Source organism: Lactuca saligna, chromosome 6 (genome assembly GCF_052625555.1).
Source record: "Lactuca saligna cultivar CGN05327 chromosome 6, ASM5262555v1, whole genome shotgun sequence".
Classification (NCBI taxonomy): Eukaryota; Viridiplantae; Streptophyta; class Magnoliopsida; order Asterales; family Asteraceae; genus Lactuca; species Lactuca saligna.
The window spans coordinates 67,618,696-67,637,585 of NC_136422.1; positions in this window are offsets into that span (position 1 = coordinate 67,618,696).

The following is an 18,890-nucleotide window of genomic DNA, read 5'->3' on the forward strand; positions in this document are numbered from 1 at the left end:
CCCGAACCATGTTATCTCCTCTCAATCTGCTATTAATTACGGAACCCGAACCATGTTATCTCCTCTTAATATGCTATGAATCATGGTACACGAACCATGTTATCTCCTCTCAATCTGCTACTTAGAACCTCTGGAATTCTCCCTGTTTCGACTACAGGTCCTCTACTTTTAGTAGTACTGGCCCATACTACCTGCCACATCTACCCATACTTTCCACACAAATCATCCCATATTTCTTAAGTAGCTGCTCAACCTTATTGATCACCAATCTCGTTAAACCTGGTAGCTCTCCAATGGGTACTTTCCTCTATATAGCATACTTATTTGACTAGGGTCACTCCCTAAGCTCTTCCTAGGTTCTTACACATCTCTACCACCAACTGCTGAAGAACTCCTTCTGATGCCATCAATCTACCTCCTGAATATCATCATATTCACTTAGTAGCTGACTCCCATCATCAAGCGCCCCACAAAGCACGAAGCAAGCAACATTTGGGCATCGAATAACCTCTACCAGCACGTAAAACCACTCTAGGTTACAACTCTATTATCTACTCAAACTCAAAAGGTATCACCAAACTCAAGTAACCCTACCTCTCGCAGGTATCTAATTACTCCCTCAGTGGACTCCTCTAATGCTCATCTAGGTATCTCTCATAGATTACTCTTTTACTTAAAGCCCTCTCTAAAAGATTCATGTTGGATACTCTTACTCCGCACATACTCAAAACGCATCACAGACAACAACAATTCCTAGGCTAAGGCATCAAAAATCAGGAAACTCTAGCCCTAATATATGAAATACCTAGCCTATCATCTAGCATGTATCACTAATATCTCAATAATAACTCATAACACAAATAAGTAAGGGTATTTTGGAAAATCACCGTTTGGGCTCTGGCTGAGTGCACACACTACTCCTTCTCGTTTTCTCTTAGAAACTCTTGGTTGTTTGAGAAAAATCCTTTATTTTGAATTTTGTTTTCTCAAATCCTGAGTTTGAGGCCATACATACCCGAAGGTGCATTCAAATCCCTCAAACCAAGGCTTTGATACCAACTTGTAACACCGTAAATTTTCAAACAAAATTTTCATTTAAAATCATATAACTCTCATAACATATTTCACAAAAATATCATTTATTTAATTTACATATTGAAACTCCATAATTGTTCTATTAAAATCTCGGATCCTCAAAACATAACTCTTTCACTTGTGTGTACAATCAAGTCGGTGCCTTCCCGTGATCCTGTGAAAAACCTGAAACACAAAACACACAACACGGTAAGCACAAAGCTTAGTGAGTTCGCCAAAATACCACATACAACACATTAGCCACTTGAGGCTATAACTCTGATGACACTCTGGTCAATGTGTCTCAGTAGCACCCTCCAGTCCCACAACTCTGATGGATGCTCCGGTCCTAACTCTGTGGACCCTCCGGTCCTCACTCGGTGGACCCTCCTGTCCTAAATCTATAAAGTCTGAATAACACATAGCATAAATCACACATGCATAATGCAACAATATCACAGTACTCAAAATAACACATAAGACCCTCTGTTAACACATAGATACCACCCTAGGTAAAATATAGTGAGAAGACTCACCTCGAAAGCAAGCGAGCAAATAACCTCATACTCGAATCTCGAACTAGCCTCCGCCTAACACAAATTATGAATATATCTAACTAATACTCTTTTCACGACTCTAATAAACTAAAGGCTATTCTTTCTCCCTCTAACTCTTGAGGTGAATAAAAGACAATTTTACCCCTCTATGGTCTCTATTACAAATGTTTGACCAAACCCTAAAGTCAACAAAAGTCAACTCGAGTCAACAGTCCATGTTTGACCCGAATCGACGAGTGCACCCATGTGACTCGTCTAGTCCACTAGTTTCCTCAGAAGTCTCGTGAAGGTCTAGATCAGCTCGTCGAGTTGAACCACCCAACTCGCCGAGTTATCGCATGATCAAGCTCATTAGGAGAAACCCTCACCGACTCGTCGAGTTGGCTCATCAACTTGGTGAGTCCATTCAAACTCGTTCCTCATTCAGACGATTCAAAAGAAATCTACCACTCTAAACACTAGATCTAGCATCTGAAGACTTAGTTGTTATGTAAAGCTTTGATCTTTACGTTCATGCATGGTAATTTTGCTCCAACATACCAAAACATGGTCTTATAAGGTGTTAAGCACAATAACCCTCATGTGCGTGTATAAAGTTGGGACCTTTAGAGTTTAGGGACCTCACAGATCTAAGGCTTAAACCCCATGATAACTCTATATGCTTGAAGTCCCAACAAAAGGTGGAATAAACTTTAATCTTCCATAATAATGAGATCTAGGCAAATAAATGAGAAAGATGCAAGCTTTTACTTCCCACTAAAGTTCTTGCATGAAGATGCACTAGATCGAATCGATTCTCTTGCTTTCTTAATGGATATTCTTCTCCCCTCCTTAAAAGATGCACTAATTTACTCCAAGTTTAGTTTCTTAGACTCACTTAGCTCATTACACACATTTAGGGTTTTACACAGGAAGGTTAGGCAGCTAGTGAGGAAGAAATGGGGGCATAAGTTCTCTTATATAGACTCCAACCCAAGTAAATTAGGGTTTCACAACACATCACCAACTCGGCGAGTCACGTATCTGACTCGTCGAGTCCATTCATTAATCCCACGTGGTTAATTCGACTCTACTTGATGAGTTGGAATCACAACTCGTTGATCCACTCAATTAATCTCAAAAATTAAACACACAAATAATATACCTGGGAGTCCGGGCGTTACAAAAGAAAGATTCCATCAACAAGATGCTTGCATCAATCCATAAATGGATTTCTCAAGCTTACAAACTCTACTAGGGTACTTTGTATCGACAAACCCCTATAGCTGACTCATGTAAACATCCTCAACCAACTTTCCATTAAGGAAAGCAGTTTTGACATCCATTTTCCATATTTCATAATCATGAAAAGCAGCTATGGCTAGCATAACCCTAATAGACTTAATCTTCGTTATTGGCAAGAAGGTCTCATCATAGTCAACTCCCAGAGTTTAAGTAAAGCCCTTCGCAACCATTCGTGCCTTATATGTGTGTACTTTCCCATCCATGTAGGTCTTCTTCTTGAAGATCCATTTTCACCCAACTATCTTACAACCCAGTACACTGTCAACCAAGTTCCAAACTTGATTTTCATACATGGAATGAATCTCGCTGTCCATAGCCTCTTTCCATATAGCAGACTCGGGGCCTGCCATGGCTTTCTTGTAGTTGCTAGGTTCATCCAAATTTACTAGTGTGCTATCACTGGTAAATGTCTCACCCTCAGATGTTATATGGAAACCATGTAACACAGGTGGAACTCTAACTCTACTAGAACGCCTCAGAGGTATGGACTCGTCTATCAGTTCAACAAGAGTTTCCTCCTTACGTTGATCACTAGTATTTGAGGTTCCTTCACCACTCAACTCTTGAAGCTATTCAAGGTTGCTTTGCCTCCCACTGTACCGTTGACATATGAGCTCTCTCTCAGGAAAGACTCCTCTCCTTACAACGAAGACAACATTGTCACTTGGTCTGTAGAAGAGATATCCAAAGGACTTCTGCGGGTAGCCAATCAAAATACATCGCTCACTACGACGTTCGAGCTTATGATGAGCCTTACGACTTAGGAAAACCTTGCAACTCCAAACCTTGATGTGTGATAATGAGGGAGCTTTCCCTGTTCGTATCCTGTGAGGTGTTTTGGCAACCTTCTTAGTTAGGACTAGATTAAGGATATGGGTGGCAGTCTCTAAGGCATACCCCCAAAGTGAGATTGGTAATGAAGGTCGACTCATCATGGAACGAACCATGTCCAACAAGGTTTGGTTGCGCCTCTCAGCCACACCATTAAGTCGCAGTATCCTGGGTGGCGTCAACTGTGAAACAATTCCTCACTCCTTAAGATAGTCTAGGAACTCAATACTAAGATACTCACCACCCTGATCGGATCGAATCATCTATATCTTCCTACCCAGGAGATTCTCCACTTCTTGTTTCAACCCTTTGAATTTTTCAAAGGTTTTTGACTTATGATTGGTTAAGTAGACATAGCCATATCTACTGTAATCATCAGTAAAAGTCACATAAAAGCGGTTACCATCCCTTGTGGTGGTTCTGAAGGACCCACACACATTGGTTTGTATGAGATCCAATAAACCCTCACCCCTCTCACAAATACAAGTAAAGGGTGATTTAGTCATCTTTCCAAGAAAACAAGATTCGCAAGTGTCATCCAACCTTAAGTCGAATGACTCCAAAACTCCAGCCTTTTGGAGTTAACCTATGTGTTTCTTGCTGACATGTCCAAGATGAAAATGCCACAAGCATGCCTTATCCAATTCAATGGAAGAATCAATGTGCAACACATTATTTCCTAAGTTATCTACAACCATCACAATTTCATATAGACCATTACAAGGTAATGCTTTAAAATAAAAAAACACCATTATAAAAAGCATTAATAACACCAGTTTAATTATAAAATGAAAAACTAAAATCTTGTTCGTACAAACAATGAAAGGAAATAATATTTCTCGCCATTTCAGATGAGTAACAACAATTATTCAAATCTAACTCTAACCCACTACTAAGCAATAAAGAGTAAACTCCAATCTTGGTGACAGGTGAAACCCTCATATTCCCTGTTATCAAGTTTATCTTCCCGTGCTCCACATCCTTACTTCTTTTTAGCCCCTACACATCAGAACAAATGTGAAATCCACAACCTTTATCAAGAAACCAAGAGTTAGCATGTGATGAGTTTTTAGATAGAATAGTATAAATACTTGCATGGGTGGGTTTAACCTTCCAATCCTTGACATCCTGCAAGTATTTGGGGAAGCTTCGCTTCTAGTGCCCTTTTTATTGGCAATAGAAACACTCTACTTCCTTAGGAATGGTATAGGGAGCAGCAAAAATACCTTTGGTTCCAATTGAATAGGATCCATCAAGGGAGTTTCCTTTATGGCTCTTGGAAGGAGCCTTCCTCTTCTTCACCTTCCCTTGTCGAATTGCCAAAATAGGGGCATTAGTAGTAGGAGTAGATACAATATTTTTACCTTTGATACCACTTTCAACAGTCCTCAAAAGGCTCTAAAGCTCGCTTAGAGTGACCTCCTCCTTGTTCATGTGATAAGTCATAGGAAACTGATCATAACATGGAGGTAGAGAGTGTAGAATGATATCTATGGCCAAATCTTCATCGAAGTTAACATTTAACTTCAACAAGCGATCCACCAACCTTTTCATTTGATGCAACTGGGCCATGATGGGTTCACCATCCTTCATCTTTGTTGTAATCATGGAAGGGATGATTTCATACCTCTCTTGTCGAGAACTCTAATGGTATCTTTCCATCAGGTCTTGGTGCATCTCAAAAGGGTAGAAATCCTTATAGGGTTTTTGGAGTTCAACTGACATAGTGGCAAGCATGATACAAGCTACCTTGGTTGCATCCTTCTCATGTGCCCTAAACTCAGAAACCTCCTGAGGAGTTGCAGAAAACTCATCGATTTCCTTTAGCTCCTTGTCGAGGACATATTCCATGTCCTTATAATGAGTAACCATCATGATGTTCCTAATCCAATCATTGAAATTAGTGCCATCAAAGAAGACTCTCACACACAAATTCATGAGAGAGAAGGAGCCAGTATGGTTTGAGCCATAAGCAGTGTTCGAAGATATCTCAAAAAAGAAGGACAAATTTTAGATTTGATAATAATCCTTAATATAACACCCAAAATGAAATATTAAGGCTAGGACCTAACACAATATTTAACAAAATGGTAGAGGGATGCCATAATCTAATTTGCAAAATATTTGATGATAGGTAAATGACGGTTTACCAAATTCCACCATGAAAAAATGAAATAGATTATTATGTTTTAATTGGATTGAAACTCCTAGATCCTTTCAGATTCACTGAACTATTCAATGGCATGTTTAAATCTCAATTATGCCCTTTAGGTTTGTGACTGGGATACCGAGGATCACAAACAAGGTGTGAATAACCATGCAAATTAACTTTGTACTCTTAACATCCAGATTCCTAGGTATATTATTTTATTCATTGATTTTGGAGTTTGTAAAGGGACTCGGTGAGTTGGCGCTTAGACTCGCCGAGTAGGGTCACGAATTCTCATCCGGTTTCATGATCGGACTCGGCGAGTCCACAGTGTTTAATGAAACCCTAATTTCCTGGGTTTGTGACCTATTTAAAGGTCCTTAGGGCCGTTATTTGCGGCTACCAAACCCCAGAGAGAAACCCTAAGAGATCTAGAGGGATTGTAAGGAAGGAGAGGCCACTTTTGATCATTTTGTTGGTATGATTGCAAAAAAGAGGTGACCAAGGAAAGAGGAGGTTGAAGGAGGAGCGGTTCTGGTGATTTCAGAGTTCAGATACTTCATCTTGAGGTATTTATTCGGGCCCTCTTCAGTTTTGGTGTTGATTCTTAGAGTTAGGGTTTTCTAACCCCCTTTAGAGAATGGATATGTGGAGCAATTGGTCCCTTCTCGATTTTATGCTTTGGATCTGGTCTCAAAGAGGTCCAGAGACCTTATCCCTTGGAGCTTTATGGGTTATTTTGGGAGCCATGAACTTAGGAGGTTATTTTTGGGATTAAATCACTAAGTAGAACCATCAAGATGTTATATGAGTGTCAAGGTCTGAACTTTAAGTGATTATCATGCTTGGGAAGGTCAGATCTATGGATTTAAGGAACAGATCTGACCTCAGGAGGTCAATGGAGTTTTTGCATGGCATGAACTCGCCGAGTCCAAAGATCAGTCTCGACGAGTAGGGTTAGGGTTTCTCATAAATCACTCAGCGAGTAGGCCCACCGAGTTGGGGGAATAACTCAGTTAGTCAGAGAGGGATTAGAGGAATGGAATTCAAGACGAAACTCGCCGAGTTGGTCTTGAGACTTGGCGAGTTGAGTCGGGGTCGCCCCACGATTCATGCCAGGTGTGACTCGTCAAGCAACGGGAGGGACTCGACATGCCAAGTGAGACTAGGGAGTTAGTGGACACGTGTAGACTCGCCAAGTTGCCCAAGTGTACTCGATGAGTCGGGTCAAAGTTTGACCGTTGACTTTGGTTGACTTTTAGGGTTTGGTCAACAATGAGGGCCTTTGAGCCAAAGGAGGGGTAAAATGGTATTTTACCCTATTAAGGGTGCCAAGAGAGGGTTGAGTCTAGTCCTGAGGGTTATATTTATGATAGTATTACTGTATGTGATTATGTGGAGGCTAGATCGTATCTCTACCGAGTCAGAGATTTACCGAGACATCTGAGGTGAGTCTTCTCACTATACTTTACCTTGAGTGGTAATTAGAGTCATGTGATAGAGTTATTGTATGCTATCTATGTGATGTGTTGCACTGCATTATTTTTTTGTGATTTTTGCCAAGTGTATATCAGAGTAGATCAGAGTTAGAATCGGAGGTTCACAGAGTTAGCACCATAGGTTCCATTGAGTTAGGGCCCAGAGGCCCACAGAGTTATAGCCTCGAGTGGCTAGTATGTGTTATGTATGGTATTTTGGGGAACTCACTAAGCTTCATGCTTACAGTGTTATGTGTTTTGTGTTTCAGGTACCAGTGATGATCGCGGGAAGGCACCGGCGTGATTCGTACACACGCATTGGATTTATGTATTTTGATCTTGGGAAATATTTTGTGAAAGAAAGTTATGATACAATGGGATTTTGTTAAATAATGTGTTTGGAAAATGTGTTTTTAAAATGTGAAAAACTCTTTTAAATTTTACTGTGTTACAATTTGGTATCAGAGCCTTGGTTTGAGGGATTCAGATGCATCTTCGGGTGTATCTCAACTCAAACTGAGGATTGGAGAAAAATTTTGATAGTAAAGTAAATTTTTTTAAAGAGTAAAAAGAGTTTTGAGACAAACAGAGCAGAGCCGTGTGTACAATCAGCCAGCGCCCGAATGATGATTTCCCAAAATACCGTTACAATAAGTGTTAAAAGATACGTTATTCTATGCTATATGATGAATTATATTATGTATGCTAGTGTAAGACTATGTATTCTTATTAGAACTAGAGTGGCCTGATATATGATGCCATAGTCTTGGGGTTTTGCTACTAGAGATGCTTGAGAGTGTTTAGATAGCAGCAAGGAGCTTATGAGAGATTTGCTAGTGAATATCACATGATTAGAGAGAATAGTGTACTTGGGATTTGGGATCCTGGGAGGAGGACTTGGAGTGAATGCTGAGTCGGTGTGGTCGGTAGTATTGGGCCCATACTACCGAAGGCACCGGGGTCAGTGCGCAACCCAAGTAAGAATCCTTAGGGTACCAGCGATCAAGTAGGGTTGGGATATCAAGTGTGTGTACATCCGACCAAATTACTGATATCTTATGTTGTGTTTCAAAGGGGCAGCATGGTAGGGACACGCCACAAACTAGGGACCAGTGGAGGGGGTGTGAGCAACGAGGAGCTCCGCCAGATGATTCATGATGAGGTGGCTACTACCATCCGCGATGAGATTCCAAAGATGATTGGGTCTATAAAGACCACCCTGATAGAGACATTTGACGAGAGATACGTTGCTCTTTCTGATGTTGTTGTTGCTGCTGCCACTGCAGCTGTAGTTGCGGCTAGACCGCAGGGTGGTGATGCGTTGTTGTTTCAGGAGTTCAGCAACACAAAACCACCAGAGTTTGATGGGACTCAGGACCTGATTGCAGCGATGAGGTGGATATCATACATACAGGGATGTTTCTTTAATTGCTCATCTCCTGAGCATTTGAGAGTCCAGTTCGCGCTGAACCAACTTCGCTTGGGAGCGAAGGATTGGTGGAAGTTTGTGACGGTGCATTATTCACCTGCTGAGCTTGCTGTAGTTACTTGGGAGAGGTTCAATGCTATGTTCCGAGATGAGTACATTCCCTAGGTGGAGAGGGAGCATTTGGCCCAGGAGTTTCTAACCCTCAAGCAGGGTACTAATTCTGTCACAATGATTACGAGGAAGTTCCATGAGCAGGCGATGTTTTTCCCAGACCACGTGTCCTCCGAGCAGGCACGTTTGAGCCGCTATCTGAGTATTTTGAGGAGGGATATATGGGAGTTCGTGGCGAACTCGACATATCGGACATTTGCTGAGCTTCAGGAAAATGCACGGAAGAGGGAGATAGAGCTGGAGACCCAGGCTAGGGAGGAGGCTAAGTCTCAGGGGAGGGATTGGCGCCCGGCACAGTCTCAGCCGGCAGCCAAGCGGGCCAAGCCTGCTGATTCGAGATCTGGGATTCAGAAGGGCCGCACTTGTGGCAAGTGAGGCAAGAGCCACGATGGGGGTGTGAAGAGCGGGGTCTTGCTACAAATGTGGCAAGGAGGAGCATATGGTCAAGGATTGCCCCAAGGGGTTTGCAGTATGCTTTCACTGCAACCAGACCGGACACTGCAAGGCAGAGTGTCCATAGTTACGAGGGACAGCCCAGGATGCACCTCAGGGATCTGCCCCTGCTGCTATCAGAGCTACTAAGAGCCGGCCAGTGAAGGCCGAGGTACCGAAGGCACGAGGGAGAGCCTTCCAGATGACTGCAGAAGAGGTCCGCACAGTGCCCAATGTCGTGGCTGGTATGTATTCTTTCATATATTTACTTTTATGTTGAGATATTGTGCTTATATTATGATATGCGTAGGTACTTTTCTTGTGAATTCTGTACCTGTCATGGTGTTATTTGACTCGGGTGCGATTCGGTCTTTTGTATCTTTGGCTTTTAGTAGCACATCAGTATTAGTCGAGAGGCATTGAGTCGATCTCTGAGAGTTTCCATAGCTGACGAGAGAGCGGTGTATGCCACCGAGGTGATCCGAGGGTGTGTACTCAAGATTTTCGGTGTTGAGTTTACGATTGATCTAGTTCCTATTGCGATGGCAGATGTTTGTGTCATCGTGAGCATGGACTAGTTGAGCAAATTTGGAGCGGTTATCGACTGCAAGAGACAACTGGTGACCATACGAGACCCTAGTGGGGGAGTTCTTATAGTGTACGACGAGGGTACGCGTTTTGGGTCGGCATTTTGTTCTGCCGCTAGAGCGAGGCAGAGTCTACAGTAGGGTTGTAAGGGATTTTGAGCGTATGTGATGGATACGAGGGCTGATTCAGAGAGACCGAGGTCAGTAGATGAGGTTCCGATAGTGCGTGAGTTCCCAGATGTATTTCTGGAAGAGTTACTAGGTGTGCCTCCTGAGAGGCAGGTTGAGTTCAGCATTAATTTGGTTCCGGGGGCTGCACCTATCGCCAACGCGCCTTATCGCCTTGCGCCTCCAAAGATGCAGGAGTTATCCTCGCAGGTTCAGGAATTGTTGGAAAAGGGGTTTATTCGACCGAGCAGTTCGCCATGGGGAGCACCTATCCTTTTTGATAAGAAAAAGGATGGCTCACATCGGATGTGCATTGATTATAGGGAATTGAACAAGCTGACGGTCAAGAACCGTTACCTATTGCCGAGGATCGATGATTTGTTCGATCAGTTACATGGAGCATCTCGGTTCTCCAAGATCGATTTGTCGTCGGGATATCATCTGGTGAGGGTGCGAGATGAGGACATCCAGAAGACGGCATTCAGGAGTCGTTACGGGCATTACGAGTTCGTGGTGATGCCTTTCGGGATCACCAATGCACCGGAAGTGTTCATGGATCTCATGAACAGATTGTGTAGGCCGATGTTCGATCGCTCGGTGATCGTGTTCATTGACTACATATTGGTGTATTCGAGATCCAGAGAGCAGTATGAGGAACATTTGAGAGAGATCGTCAGAGTTTTGAGATCGGAGAGGCTTTACGCCAAATTCTCCAAGTGTGATTTCTGGTTATGAGAGGTCCAGTTCCTAGGGCATCTCATTAACCAGAAAGGGATATTGGTCTATCCAGCCAAGATTGAGGCAGTGATGAGTTGGGAGGTGCCGAGGTCACCTACAGAGATCAGGAGTTTCCTAGGATTGGCAGGCTATTATCGGAGATTTATCAGGGATTTCTACAAGGTCGCCGTGCCACTCACCAAGTTGACCAGGAAGGGTGTTGCTTTTTCATGGGTCCCAGAGCAGCAGGCTTCCTTCAGGACACTTTGCCAAAGGCTATGCGAAGCCCCAATGTTAGCCCTTCTGGAAGGAATGGAGGACTTTGTGGTATATTGTGATGCGTCGATATCAGGGTTAGGAGTGGTGCTTATGCAGAGGGGGCATGTGATAGCATACGCATCGAGGCAGTTGAAGCCTCATCAGATGAGTTATCCCACCCACGATCTAGAGTTGGTAGCAGTAGTGTTCTCCCTCAAGATTGGGCTTATGACATTTCAGGGTCGGATTTAGGTACCGTTTGTGGGCGGGACGCGTACCATTTTGATGGAAGAGGCACATCGATCGAAGTTCTCGATCCATCCCGGGGCCACTACGATGTATTTGGACCTGAAGAAGGAGTATTGGTGGCCCTGTATGAAGAGGGACGTCGCGTGGTTCGTTGAGAGGTGACTAACCTGTCGTAGGGTTAAGGTTGAGAACCAGAGACTGCATGGTAAGTTGCATCCGTTAGAGGTTCCTGAGTGGAAATGGGAACAGATTACTATGGATTTTATCACCAAATTGCCGAGGACTGCGAGGGGCATCGATGCAATTTGCGTGATTGTAGATAGGTTGACGAAGAGCGCTCATTTCCTTGCTATCAGTGAGTGCTCTTCCGCAAAGAAGTTGGCCGAGATGTACGTGAGGGAGGTGGTATCGTGGCATGGAGTACCGATCTTGATTGTCTCAGATCGAGATGTTCGTTTCACTTCCAGATTTTGGAAGAAATTTCATGAGGAATTGGGTACGAGGCTGCATTTTAGTACCGCATATCACCCATAGACTGACGGGCAGAGTGAGCGGACGAGTCAGACGCTCGAGGACATGCTCCGAGCATGTGTGTTGGATTTTGGCGGGATTTTCCCTTGGTAGAGTCTTCCTACAACAACAGCGATCATTTGAGCATTGGTATGCCACCCTTTGAGCTGTTGTATGGGAGGAGGTGTCGGACCCCCATTTTCTGTGGAGAGGTAGGGCAACGTGTGATGGGTAGTAAAGAGATCGTGCTTTAGAAGACTGAGCAGATACAACAGGTCAGACAGAGGTTTTTGACCGCTCAGAGTCGTCAGGAGAGTTATACGGATAGGCGCCGGTCTGAGCTCGAGTTTCAGGTCGGCGACTTCGTACTCCTGAAGGTATCTCCTTGGAAAGGCGTGATCCGATTCAGGAAGAGGGGCAAGTTGGGGCCTCGATATATTGGACCTTTCAGGGTGATCGTGAGAGTAGGCAGGGTAGCTTACCGTTTGGAGCTTCCTGCGGAGTTGGGTCAGATTCACAACACTTTTCACGTTTCGCAATTGAGAAAGTGTATAGCTGACGAGTCGGCAGTGGTACCATTAAAGGATATTCAGGTGGATGTGAGCCTGAACTATGTTGAGAGACCGGTGGCAATTAGAGATCGGAAGATCAAGGTTCTGAGGAACATGGAAGTGCCTCTGGTGCAGGTCTAGCGGCAGCATAGAAAAGGGTCAGAGCTGACTTGGGAGCTGGAGCGCGAGATGCATGAGCAGCATCCAGAGTTGTTTGCAGAGTGAGACTTCGAGGCCGAAGTCTGATTCTAGTGGGGGTGAATTGTAAAATCCGGATTCCCAGGTATATTATTTTATTCATTTATTTTGGAGTTTATAGAGGGACTCGGCGAGTTGGTGCTTAGACTCACCAAGTACGGTCACGAATTCTCATCCGGGTTCATGACCGGACTCGGTGAGTCCATGAGTGGACTCGGCGAGTCCATCCTGTTTAATGAAACCCTGATTTCCCGGGTTTGGGACCTATTTAAAAGTCCTTGGGCCGTTATTTGCGGCTACCAAACCCTAGAGAGAAACCCTAAGAGATCTAGAGCGATTGTGAGGAAGGAGAGGCCACTTTTGATCATTTTGTTGGTATGATTGCAAAAAAGAGGTGACCAAGGAAAGAGGAGGTTGAAGGAGGAGCGGTTCTGGTGATTTCAGAGTTCAGAGACTTCATCTTGAGGTATTTATTTGGGCCCTCTTCAGTTTTGGTGTTGATTCTTAGAGTTAGGGTTTTCTAACCCCCTTTAGAGAATGGATATGCGGAGCAATTGGTCCCTTCTCGATTTTATGCTTTGGATCTGGTCTCAAAGAGGTCCAGAGACCTTATCCCTTGGAGCTTTATGGGTTATTTTGGGAGCCATGAACTTAGGAGGTTATTTTTGGGATTAAATCACTAAGTAGAACCATCAAGATGTTATATGAGTGTCAAGGTCTGAACTTTAGGTGATTATCATGCTTGGGAAAGTCAGGTCTATGGGTTTAAGGAACAGATCTGACCTCAGGAGGTCAATGGAGTTTTTGCATGGCATGAACTCGCTGAGTCCAAAGATCAGACTCAGCGAGTAGGGTTAGGGTTTCCCGTAAATCACTCGGCGAGTAGACCCACCGAGTTGGGGGAATAACTTAGTGAGTCAGAGAGGGATTAGGGGACTGGAATTCAAGACGAAACTCGTCGAGTTGGTCTTGAGACTCGGCGAGTTGAGTCAGGGTAGCCCCGCGATTCATGCCACATGTGACTCGTCGAGCAAGGGGAGGGACTCGACATGCCAAGTGAGACTAGGGAGTTAGTGGACACGTATAGACTCCCTAAGTTGCCCAAGTGCACTCGATGAGTCGGGTCAAAGTTTGACCGTTGACTTTGGTTGAATTTTAGGGTTTGGTTAACAATGAGGGCCTTTGAGCCAATGGAGGGGTAAAATGGTCTTTTACCCTTCTGAGGGTGCCAAGAGAGGGTTGAGTCTAGTCCTGAGGGTTATATCTAAGAGAGTATTACTTTATGTGATTAGGTGGAGGCTAGATCGTATTTCTACCAAGTCAAAGATTTACTGAGACATCTAAGGTGAGTCTTCTCACTATACTTTACCTTGAGTGGTAATTAGAGTCATGTGACAGAGTTAGTGTATGCTATCTATGTGGTGTGTTGCACTGCATTATTTCTACGTGATTTATTCCAGGTGTATATTAGAGTTTATCAGAGTTAGAACCGGAAGGTTCATAGAGTTAGGACCATAGGGTCCATAGAGTTAGGGCCCAAAGGCCCACAGAGTTATAGCCTTGAGTGGCTAGTATGTGTTATGTATGGTATTTTAGGGAACTCACTAAGCTTTATGATTACAGTGTTATGTGTTATGTGTTTCAGGTACCAGTGATGATCGCGGGAAGGTGCTGGCATGATTCATACACACGCATGGGATTTATGTATTTTGATCTTAGGAAATATTTTATGAAACAAAATTATGATACAATGGGATTTTGTTAAATAATGTGTTTTGAAAATGTGAAAAATTGTTTTAAATTTTATGGTGTTACAGTTACATTCTTGTAAACCTTAATGCCTATAACCTTCCATATTCCTTAGGCTCCATGGGTTTAAACCTCCATGTTGTATCCATGGGTTATTACATTGGGTTAGCCCAACCTAAAGAACTATGGATCATTAGCCCACTTTACAAGACTCATTGATTTACCAAATTAACCCCTTATATTTAATTAGACTCTTTTGATCACTAAATTAATTCCAAATTAATTCTTGATCAATACTAATTAAACCATATGATTACATATTAATATATTAGAACTTATAATATATTAAAAAATCATAAGTAACATCTTCTCAAGTGTCCACCCTTCAGATTGTTCCGGTGACATGCAACCCAAATGGACCATGCTACTCTCGGGTCAAGTACATACCAAATATAGTTATGGACGTAGACACCTTATCCAACAGAACCATCAAAACATGCTAGTATTCACTTGTAATTTGTTGTTCATAAGCCTTTGAAATATATAACAAATATATGTTCAAAGGTGAAGCAACAAAGGGACTTTATCTAACATCAAAATGCAAGAGAATGGAGGAGAACAAGAGCTAATGAAGCTCAAAATTTGACAGCCCCACAAAGAGCATATTTAGACTCCAAGAAGAAGATGAATCAGGCTTGTAAGAACCTTAATCCAACCTTCCATGCCATTCGTTATATAATGGCTAAAACCAAAAAGGAAGGAGATACAAAAGTAAAATCATGGTACAACACTATTCCAAGCATGACATGCACTATTAAACAATTCAAAAATAGACCATTCTTCGTCTCCTCTCAAATTTTCATGAAAGGCATGAACAAAAGAAGACAAAAGTTGTGTCATGGCTAGTTTATATACACATACATGTTATCTTTATTAAAATCAAACATTTTTATAAAGAATTACCAACAATTTATACATATATATATATATATATACATATATATATATATATGTATATATATATATATATATATGTATATATAACTTGTCATATATAAATATCTTATTTTATATAAAACTATCTTTTATATAAATTGAACTAGTTTATTCAGATATAAATATAACTTATAAATAATCATACTTTTATGATACATTTCAGAAGTTGTTAATTCTCCAATAAATATTATTTCCACAAATAATAAATTTCCAATTAGTAAAAAATATTATTTCCATGAAATAATAATTTTCCAATCAAATACAAGTGTTGATATATTTATTAATAATCAAATTATACTAATAAATAATCAATTAACGGTAACTTGCTATATGGTCAGACCCTATATGATCATATATTATTAGCAATATCAGTCTATAATGACTCTTGGGCATACTAGATCTTTCAAACTCCCACTTGCACAAGACTCATCATAGATCGATATAGACAGTGATGAACGTCTAACATTAAGGTAAGTTTATCCAATATCTCTTTGTTACAGACATCCTGTTGAACATGAGCCTTGGATCACATTCAATCTCATTTTCAACTCAACTTTGGGTAATGCGCTTTAGATTTCTAACTGTCAACATAAAAGAGGAACAAATCTCATCTTGACTACATGAGCCTCTTGCATAGTTCACACCATACTCAAAAATGACTTTTATAACAACCCGGTTAAGGAACAAGTTTTGGTCATATCAAAGCACAACACTCCCTACACTTAAGTTTTATGTCTCAGGTGTTAAGGATAAAAAAGAGAACACCTTTTAATCAAGTTTCACTCACAACTGCGATTTATAATTTGATCTTGATGTGGGTCCATTCAGTACTAGTTCTCTGACAAGTACCTATGAAACTTGGTTACAACCACTTGTCTACTTTCATCTAGTGAGAGTCAACCAATGCATTTCATATTAGTCTTACTTCATGATTGTTCCCATAATCGTGACCGTCTATGAGTCTATACAATAATGAGATTATCCATGGTTTAAACATGTTAATATAGAACAAAACAAGAATTAATGTAATTATTATATCCAAGTATATCAAAACACTACTTAATAGTTGTTGTTACAATGTATCTATTGAATGTTATTGTTTCATTAAGTCATTTAAAGAAGAATGACAATTCATTGTTAAATGAGTGGATTATAAATCTACAAAATTTTGACAAAACTCATTTAGTATTGTCAATGTTTAATCTTTAATAATTAATACCCTTTTAGTTTCTGAAAACATTAATTATTAAATTCTAATATCCAAGTTGCAAAAAGAATAAATGGTAAGGTATCCTTTATCACATTCATCTGAATTCAACTCGGTAGATATCGATTATCAATTATATACTACTATATAATTCCTAGATTTACGGTATCGCAAATAACAAATTTAATTAGTCATGTTTGATCCGATCTATGCATCGGGACTCTCTTGCTTAGGTATCCTTTATCACAACAGATTTACGATCAAATCATCCAATTTGAAAAACTTGTGTAATCAGCCTATAACTTGGTTATAGAAATCGTGAAAACACCTCAGTCATCAAAATATGACACTTAGCGGTTAGGTATTGTTTATCCCACTAGTGCATCCTAGAGACGTGCGAGTGTTCTTTAAAAGGATTGGATAGATTTGAGGTTTGTAAGGGGTCTTTGATGTTTTTATAATTCTAATTTAAAAAACATGTTATATCATGGTTATTTCTTGTTAAAATCACATTTTTAACAATGTTCTATATATAAAACCTGGTTTTATATAATTGACGCGATCAAAATTTTAAATTAATAAGTAGTATTAAGTTATATCGTTTGAGCGCTTTAGAAAATTTGGAAACCTTTTGATAAAACTTTCTTTTATAAAATAAGGTTTGGAGTTTGATAAGTTTACAAATCTCTATTTTCAACTTATATAATTTTAATTCCGAAATTTTACCGCTTACTTGTTTTAATGATAAAGTTTGTTTTATTGTAAAACTATCTTTTAGCATCTAATGTTAAAAGGTAAATTTCATTAAAACCAAACACCTTGTGATGTTTATTTATATTCAAATATTATTTTGCATCTGAAAAACTAATTTATCAACCATAATATAATAATAATAATAATATGAAAATAAAAAAATACAAACATGCATAACAATTATAACATATGTGAATAAACCAAGCCATTAACTAGTAATAATTTTGTGAGCCATCACAAAATTATCAAGTCCATTCCTAATGGGACATAAGGGACCTTTATCTTGTAAAGTCTTCATGTGCTCGCACTTGCTACAATACCTTGTAGCAAGCTTATAAAAAGCATTCTATAAAGTTTAAGAAACTTTAATAAAATCAACCTTATAAACTTTTGATCTTCAAAATGGCCACCATCTTGATTCTTGTTACATTTTTATAAAAATAAAAAATTTCTAAAACTAATCTATTACTTACAAAAGCTTACAAACGAAAACTATCTATTTAATTATGACATACCATATGAATAAATAAATAGTTACAACCATTTTAAATAAATCAACACATGCAACAACAAAAAGGTCCATGGCAAGTTTATGCACTTCATACATATTTATATATACTCAAAGTTATATATAACAACTGTTTGTTTTTCTAAGACAACTTTTATGACCAAAAAGATGCATGTAAACATTTGGTCAAAAATAAAAATTACAAACATTTTAAAGTTGTCAGAGAAAATATGTATGTATTTTTCTTATGAAGAGAAAACCATCAATGTTTTCCAAAAACAAAGATTTCGTCAACTAAAGAAATAATCTAACTAATCTTGCAAAAATGGATTTGATACTAATTGTTGGGTTTTTATTCAAAAATCCGGTTTCACAACCGGTTAAATTGACAATGGAAGCTTTAAAATTGTTGAATAAAACTAAGACTATTTTACCCACCAAGGAACATATTGAAAGAGTTACAAAGATTAAAACAACCATAGAAGGAAAAGCATAACAACCTTTGAAGACTTTGATCTTATGGGGGGTTGGAAGTTGATGAAGTGTGGTATGAAACTCTAAACCAAGAGTTCTCTAGAAGTATCTACCAAGCAAGAGTAGAACCATAAAAACATGCTAGTATTCACTTGTAATTTGTTGTTCATAAGCCTTTGAAATATATACCAAATATACTTTCAATGGTGAAGCAATAAAGGGAATTTGTCTATCATCAAAATGCAAGAGAATGGATGAGAACAAGAGCTTATAAAGCTCGAGATTTGGCACCCCAATAGAGAGCATATTTAGGATCCAAGAAAAAGAAGAATCAGGCTTGTAAGAACCTTAATCCAACCTTCCATGCCCTTCCGAATATAATGGCAAAAGCAAAGGAAGGAGACACAAAGGTAAAATCATGGCATGCACCGTTTAACAATTCAAAAGTAGACCATGCTTGGTCACCTCTCAAATTTTCAAGAAAATCATGCACATAAGAAGAAAAAAGTTGTCTCATGGCTAGTTTATATACACATACATGTTATCTTTATAAAAATCAA